This window comes from Somniosus microcephalus, chromosome 27, assembly GCF_052327205.1.
Source record: "Somniosus microcephalus isolate GS21.2 chromosome 27, FLI_Smic_1.0, whole genome shotgun sequence".
In the NCBI taxonomy this organism is placed as follows: domain Eukaryota; kingdom Metazoa; phylum Chordata; class Chondrichthyes; order Squaliformes; family Somniosidae; genus Somniosus; species Somniosus microcephalus.
Genome location: NC_141013.1, coordinates 23471586 through 23478121, shown reverse-complemented (window position 1 = coordinate 23478121; position 6536 = coordinate 23471586).

Below are 6536 nucleotides of genomic sequence, written 5' to 3'. Positions count from 1 at the left end.
AATCCATGCCCATCTTTTCCGGAACTCCATGTTTGAATCCCGCCAATCAGGTATCTGCCCCCGCCACAGTACCGTAACGGCTCTCATCAAAGGTACAAGTGATATCCTTTGTGACTGTGACAAAGGTAAACTATCCCTCCTCGTCCTTCTTGACCTGTCTGCAGCCTTTGACAAGGTTGACCACTCCATCCTTCTCCAACGCCTCTCCACTGTCGTCCAGCTGGGTGGGACTGCACTCGCCTGGTTCCATTCTTATCTACCTAATCGCAGCCAGAGAAACACCTGCAATGGCTTCTCTTCCTGCCCCCGTACCATTATCTTCATGCTGCCCCTCAGCGACATCATCTGAAAACAGAATGTCAGTTTCCACATGTACTCTGACGACACCCCGTTCTACCTCACCACCACCTCTCTCGACCCCTCCACCCTCCACTGTCTCCAATTTGTCACACTGCTTGTCCGACATCTAGTACTGGATGAGCAGAAATTTCCTCCAACTAATTATTGGGAAGACCGAAGCCATTGTCTTTGGTCCCCACCACAAACTCTGTTCCCGAGCCACCGACTCCATCCCTCTCCCGGGTAACTGTCTGAGACTGAACCAGACTGTTCGCAACCTTGGTGTCATATTCGACCCCGAGATGAACTTTCGACCACATATCTGCACCATCACTAAGACCGCCTTTTTCCACCTCCGTAACTTCATCTGACTCCGCCCCTGCCTTAGCTCATCTGTCACTGAAACCCTCATCCATGCCTTTGTTACCTCTAGACTTGACTATTCCAACACACTCCTGGCCGGCCTCCCACATTCTACCCTCCGTCATCCAAATTTCTGCTGCCCGTGTCCTAACTCGCACCAAGTCCCATTTACCCATCACCCCTGTGCTCGCTGACCTACATTGGCTCCCGGTTAAGCAATGCCTCAATTTTAAAATTCTCATCCTTGTTTTCAAATTTCTCCATGGCCTCTCCCCTCCCTATCTTCTCCAGCCCTACAACCCTGTGAGATATCTGCGCTCCTCCAATTCTGCCCTCTTGAGCATGCCCGATTTTAATCGCTCCACCATTGGTGGCTGTGCCTTCTGTTGCCTAGGCCCCAAGCTCTGGAATTCCCTCCCTAAACCTCTGCGCCTCTCTACCTCCCTTTCCTCCTTTAAGATGCTCCTTAAAACCTACCTCTTTGACCAAGCTTTTAGTCATCTGTCCTAATATCTCCTTATGTGGCTCGGTGTCAAATTTTATTTGATAATAGTCCTGTGAAGTGTTTTAGGACGTTTTACTAGGTTAGAATCATAGAATGGTTACAGCCATTCGGCCCGTCGAGCCCGTGCCAGCTCTCTGCAAGAGCACTTCAGCTAGTCCCACTCCCCTGCCCTTTCACCGTAGCCCTGCAAAAAAAATTCCTTCAGGTACTTATCCAACTCCATTTTGAATGCCACGATTGAATCTGCCTCCACCACCATCTCAGGCAGTGCATTCCAGATCCTAACCACTCGCTGCGTAAAAAAGTTTTTTCTCATGTCGCCTTTGGTTCTACTGACAATCACCTTAAATCTGTGTCCTCTGGTTCTCAACCCTTCTGCCAATGGGAACAGTTTCTCTCTATCTACTCTGTCTAGACCCCTCATGATTTTGAACACCTCTATCAAATCTCCTCTCAACCTTCTCTGCTTTAAGGAGAACAACCCCAGCTTCTCCAGTCTATCCACGTAACTGATGTCCCTCATCCCTGGAACCATTCTTGTAAATCTTTTCTGCACCCTCTCTAAGGCCTTCACATCCTTCCTAAAGTGCGGTGCCCAGAACTGGACATAATACTCCAGTTGAGGCCGAACCAGTGTTTTATAAAGGTTCATCATAACTTCCTTGCTTTTGTACTCTATGCCTCTATTTATGAAGCCCAGGATCCTGTATGCTTTTTTAACCGCTTTCTCAACCTGTCCTGTGATTTGTGCACATTTACGCCAGGTCTCTCTGTTCATGCAACACCTTTAGAATTGTACCTTTAGTCCCAAGTCCCATTCGCCCATCACCCCTGTGCTCGCTGACCTACATTGGCACCCAGTTAAGCAGCGCCTCGATTTCAAAATTCTCATCCTTGTTTTCAAATCCCTCCATAGCCTTGCCCCTCCCTATCTCTGTAATCTCCTTCAGCCCCACAACCCCCCCGAGATATCTGCGCTCCTCCAATTCTGCCCTCTTGAGCATTCCTGAGTATAGTCGCTCAACCATTGGCGGCTGTGCCTTCTGTTGCCTAGGCCCTAAGCTCTGGAATTCCCTCCCTAAACCTTTCCACCTCTCTACCTCTCTTTCCTCCTTTAAGACGCTCCTTAAAACCTATCTGTTTGACCAAGCTTTTGGCCACCTGCCCTAATTTATCCTTATTTGGATTGGTGTCAAATTTGTTGTCTTAAAATACTCCTGTGCAGTGTCTTGGGACGTTTTACTACGTTAAAGGCACTATATAAATACACGTTGTTGTTATATTTTGCCTCTCCTCGTTCTTCCTACCAAAATGTATAACTTCGCACTTTCCTGCATTAAATTTCATCTGCCACGTGTCTGCCCATTCCATCAGCCTGTCTATATCATCTTGAAGTCTATCACTATCCTCTTCACTGTTCGCTATGCTTCCAAGTTTTGTGTCATCTGCAAATTTTGAAATTTTGCCCTGTACTCCCACGTCCAAGTCATTAATATATATCAAGAAAAAGTTGCTAGTTGTTGTTGTTGTTGCTCTTTGAATAGTGCATCCATTGAAACAGGCAGACAAGCCCTCCATTTAATGACATGAATTTAAAAGCTTAATGCAAAGTGTTCAAAGTCCCAGATGAAAGCAAACTCGATGGGGCAGTTGAATCCAGGGTGGCAGCTCTGGGACTGTGCAAAATTGAGCAATAAAGGGAGCATATGACACCATACTTTATCTGCACAACATCTGTGGGCTCCAAACAGCAAAAGACTGAGACTCTCGCAAAGGTACCTAGACAAGACAAGGACTAACTCTTCATCGTTACTGCTGATGGAGGAATAAAGAGAGTACCCACCCTGGTACATTTGCAACACTGCACCGTCTGTGGGCTTGCAGTAGGTGGCAGACTGTGGGAACATTATGGTATGGTGGGGGTCAACTGAGTGACACTCCAGTCAGAATTAATTGAATGCTTCATATTTTAGAATATGCAACACAGGAAGAATGTGAAAGTGTCAATAAAGTGCTGGGACTAGAGTCCTGGCGGATCATATAACTAGGGCTGTAGAGAGGGCTTTAAACTAACTAGTGGGGGGGAGGTTCCTAGAGAGCAAATAATAAAAATGACAACAGAGAGGGTCATAGACTTAGGTAGCAGTGGGGAAATTAAAAACCAGACCGTGTCAGGAAGGGGCAGAAGGTATGGAGTAAAAGGTAAAGTAATAAAAAGGGCAAAAGCAGGAACTAAGTGTCACAAAACATCTTTGAAAGTTCTCTATCTGAATGCACGTAGCATTCGTAACAAAATAGACGAGTTAATGGCACAAATAACTACATATGGGTATGATCTTGTGGCCATTACAGAAACATGGCTGCAGGGTGACAATGCCTGGGAATTAAACATACCAGGTTATTTAACGATCAGGAAGGACAGGCAGGAAGGAAGGGGAGGTGGGGTGGCTATGTTAATAAAGGAAGGAATCACTTTAATACAGAGAAATGATATTGGGTCAAAAGATCAGGATAATGAAACAGTTTGGGTGGAGGTAAGGAATAATAAGGGGAAAAAAACACTAGTGGGCGTAGTCTATAGGCCTCCGAATAGTGGCAACTCTGTTGGACGGAGTATCAATCAGGAAATAGTTGAGGCTTGTAATAAGGGAACATCTATAATTATGGGGGATTTTAACTATCATATTAATTGGACAAATCAAATTGGGCAGGGCTGCCTTGAGGATGAGTTCATTGAGTGTATTAGGGATGGGTTTCTTGAGCAGTATGTAACTGAACCGACCAGGGGGCAAGCAACCTTAGATCTGGTCATGTGTAATGAGACAGGATTAATTAAAAATGTCCTAGTAAAGGATCCCCTTGGAATGAGTGACCATAACATGGTTGAATTCCATATTCAATTAGAGGGTGAGAAGGTTGGATCTCAAACAAGTGTGCTAAGCTTGAATAAAGGAGACGATGAAGGTATGAGAGCGGAATTGAGTAGAGTGGATTGGGAAAATAGATTAAAGGGTAAGACGATATATGATCAGTGGTGTACATTTAAGGAGTTATTTTACAACTTCCAAAAAATATATATTCCACTGAGAAGAAAAGGGTGTAAAAGAAAAGACAGCCATCCGTGGCTAAGTGAAGAAATCAAGGATAGTATTCGACTAAAAACAAGGGCATATAAGGTAGCCAAATCTAGTGGGAGGATAGAGGATTGGGAAAACTTTAAAAGACAGCAAAAAATAACAAAAAGATTGATTAAGAAAGGGAAGATAGATTATGAAAGTAAATTAGCAAAAAATATAAAAACAGATAGTAAGAGTTTTTATAGTTATATAAAAAGAAAAAGGGTGGCTAAAGTAAATGTTGGTCCCTTAGAGGATGAGACCGGGAAATTAATGGTGGGAAATATGGAGATGGCAAAAACACTGAATGAATATTTTATATCAGTCTTTACAGTAGAAGACACTAAGAATATCCCAACACTGGACAAACAGGGGGCTATAGGGGGGGAGGAGCTAAACATGATCAAAATCACTAAGGAAGTGGTACTCGGTAAAATAATGGGACTCAAGGCGGATAAATCACCTGGACCTGATGGCTTACATCCTAGGGTCTTGAGGGAAGTGGTGGTAGGGATTGTGGATGCATTGGTAATAATTTTCCAAAACTCCCTAGACTCGGCAATGGTCCCGGCAGACTGGAAAACTGCTAATGTAACACCCTTATTTAAAAAGGGCAGTAGACAGAAGGCTGGAAACTATAGACCGGCTAGCCTAACATCTGTGGTAGGTAAAATTTTGGAGTCCATTATTAAGGAGACAGTAACAGGACATTTGGATAATCATAATTTAATAGGACAAAGTCAGCATGGTTTTATGAAGGGGAAGTCATGTTTGGCAAATTTGCTGGAGTTCTTTGAGGAAGTAACATATAGGGTGGATAAAGGGGAACCAGTGGACGTAGTGTATTTAGACTTCCAAAAGGCATTTGACAAGGTGCCACACAAAAGATTATTGCTTAAGATAAAAAATCATGGGATTGGGGGTAATATTCTGGCATGGATAGAGGATTGGCTATCTAACAGAAGGCAGAGAGTTGGGATAAATGGTTCGTTCTCAGACTGGCAATCAGTAACTAGTGGTGTTCCGCAGGGGTCAATGCTGGGTCCCCAACTCTTTACAATCTATATTAACGATTTGGAGGAGGGGACCGAGTGTAACATATCAAAGTTTGCAGATGATACTAAGATGGGAGGGAAAGTAGTGAGTGAGGAGGACATAAAAAACCTGCAAGGGGACATAGACAGGCTAAGTAAGTGGGCAGAGATTTGGCAGATGGAATACAATACTGGAAAGTGTGAGGTTATGCACTTTGGCAGGAAAAATCGTAGAGCAAGTTATTATCTTAATGGCAAGAAACTGGAAAGTACTGAAGTACAAAGGGATCTGGGGGTCCTGGTGCACGAAACTCAAAAGGTTAGTATGCAGGTGCAGCAAGTGATTAAGAAGGCCAATGGAATGTTGGCTTTCATTGCTAGGGGGATAGAATATAAAAATAGGGAGGTATTGCTTCAGTTGTACAAGGTATTGGTGAGACCGCACCTGGAATACTGCGTACAGTTTTGGTGTCCATACTTAAGAAAGGACATACTTGCTCTCGAGTCAGTACAAAGAAGGTTCACTCGGTTAATCCCGGGGATGAGGGGATGGACATATGAGGAGAGGTTGAGTAGATTGGGACTCTACTCATTGGAGTTCAGAAGAATGAGAGGCGATCTTATTGAAACATATAAGATTGTGAAGGGGTTGGATCGGGTGGATGCGGGGAGGATGTTCCTGATGATGGGTGAAACTAGAACTAGGGGGCATAGTCTTAGAATAAGGGGCTGCTCTTTCAAAACTGAGATGAGGAGGAACTACTTCACTCAGAGGGTGGTAGGTCCATGGAATATGCTGCCCCAAAAAGCTGTAGAAGCTACATTACATAAATTTAAAACAGAAATAGACAGTTTCCTAGAAGTAAAGGGAATTAAGGGTTACGGGGAGCGGGCAGGAATTTGGACATGAGTCTAGGTCCGGATCGGTCATGGCCCTGTGGGTAGCGGAGCGGGCCCAGGGGCCGTGTAGCCTGATCCTGCTCCTATTTCGTGTGTCTAATTCTGTTAGATTCAGGAGATGGTTCTGTGACAGTGGATTGGTGGTTAGGATCAGATCAGCCATGATCTTATTGAATGGCGGAGCAGGCTCGAGGGGCCGATTGGCCTACTCCTGCTCCTATTTCTTATGTTCTTAAATTGCTGGGCCATCCTTAGCAATGTTACTGACGTAAGAAAACT